Genomic DNA, 2,022 nt, shown 5'->3' with positions numbered 1-2,022 from the left:
CTGTTTATGATTTGTCTAGAGTGAAGTTGGTTGTGAATCTGTTCTGCATAGCGTCTGCTTTCAAAATTAATTGGGGTAAAAGTAAATTGAAAGTTTTTTTCGGTAGTGAGCGGGTGAGTGATTCAGATATGGAACAGGTGAATGGTGTGAAAATTCTTGGGATTGTGTTTGATGATGAGTTGAAAGGGAAAGAAAGTTGGGATGATTTGGGCGGTAGGATTGTGAGAAAACTGGATATGTGGAGAATGAGAGAGCTTTCTTTTACAGGTAAGGTTTTGATTGTTAAAAGTATCATCTTACCCATGATTTTACATGTGGCTTTGATTTTTCCTCCTACTACTGCTATGCTAAAAAGGGTTAATAGACTTTTGTTTATTTTTTTGTGGGGTAGTGGGATTGAGAAAGCGAAAAGGGAAATTCTGTTGAAGAGTAGGTGTAATGGGGGGTGGGATTTTCCAAATTTGGAGATCTTTATTGGAGTAAATTTGGTGCGTTTTTTTGTTGATCTTTTTCTAAAGGAGTCTAAGGCATCTGGGATGTTGAAATATTTGGCTGGAACGGTCATTAGGCGTTTAAAGTGGCAAAATATAGATTCGAGTAGGCCAATTGCCTTTTACTGTACGGATGGGTATTTATATATGGAAAATTTCATTAAAAAATTTCATTTAGAGAAGGTTAAAATGGAGAAATTTGTGAGTGATAAGAAGAGTGTTAAGAGTATGTGTATGAACAATGTGATGTGCTCAATTAATGGTTTGAATTCGAGTGAATCTAAGACGGTGTGGGAGAAGATTGTAAAGTATGATGTGTCCAACAAGCAGAAAGATTTGTTATGGATGTCGGTGCATGGAGTTTTGCCTGTGAGAAGTGTTCAGAAGAGAAGAGGTTTGGTTGCATCTGAAAGGTGTCCAAGAGAAGGTTGTGGGGATGATGAGGATGTGAGTCATGTTTTTTGGTCATGTATGCATGCAAAGAATGTTTGGAGAAAGTTGGGTGGTTTGTGTGAAGAATTGACTGGTTTGAGGAAACTTACGTATGAAATTGTTTTGTTTGCTTTGTGTAGTTTGGGTAGTGAAAAAGACAGAGTGTTGTGGATTTTTTTGACTTGTGTGAAAGAGGTATTGTGGGAGACGAGAAATTTGAACGTGTATAGAAGGGAAGTGTTTGAGGTGGATGAAGTGGTAAGAATGGTATTAGCAAAACTGTATTTTTATTATAAATGGGATCTAGAAAGAGGAATGGATGCGGAAGGGATATGGAGAATGTTGAAGTGGAGGTATTTAGTCTGAGAATTGTTTTTGTTGATTATGTACTGTGATGGAAAATAAATAAACAAACCAGCATGATGAGTTTTTTGAATAATAGAGAGATAGTTGTTCAAAATTGAGCAGCTATAATTCTCGGTTTTATTTAAAAACAACCTGAATGGTTTAATAAAAAAAAAAAAAAAAAAATCTGTTCTTATCAGTTTAATATCTGATACGTCCCCTATCTGGGGACCATATATTAAATGGATTTTTAGAACAGGGAGATGGAAATAGAGCTTGCTCTGTCCACTCCACGCATTGACCTGGTATTGCAGTATTTCCAGGACCGGTGCACCCTTTCCTTATGTGTTGTCTAAAATCAGATTCCAAAAGTGTTTTTTGTCTTTGCTATTGTTTCTGTCTTTCTGAAGGGATCTCCCCTTTTAATCCCATTATTTCAACACCTGTTGGACAATGCATGAGTGATAATGAGCTCATTGATTAAATGCAATTAATGAATACATTGCCACCTCTTGTTTTGTGTCGTTTGTGTTTCTGTGTTTGCGCCATTTCACATTGGAACAGCTCATTCACCTTCCTTGTCTTCTCTCCGCCCTCCCTTTTAGGTAAGTTAAAGAGCTGCACCTGAGCCAGCCACTGATTGATGCAGCACCACAGTCAAATAGTGGAGTGGAGTAGGGGGAACAGCAAACAGCCATTAAAGCAAGCAGCCCGCCCGCCCGCCCGCCACAATGGACCTACCTGTGTACACTAG

General features: G+C 38.2%; 1 pseudogene; it reads left to right on the top strand.

Moving 5' to 3' along the window:
* The first annotated feature begins 1,399 nt into the window (after positions 1–1,399).
* On the top strand, positions 1,400–1,607 carry LOC142654057 (U2 spliceosomal RNA; annotated as a pseudogene).
* The last annotated feature ends 415 nt before the right edge of the window (positions 1,608–2,022 follow it).

This window comes from Rhinoderma darwinii, chromosome 5 (genome assembly GCF_050947455.1).
Source record: "Rhinoderma darwinii isolate aRhiDar2 chromosome 5, aRhiDar2.hap1, whole genome shotgun sequence".
NCBI lineage: Eukaryota > Metazoa > Chordata > Amphibia > Anura > Rhinodermatidae > Rhinoderma > Rhinoderma darwinii.
This window is presented reverse-complemented; position numbering and strand designations above follow the sequence as displayed.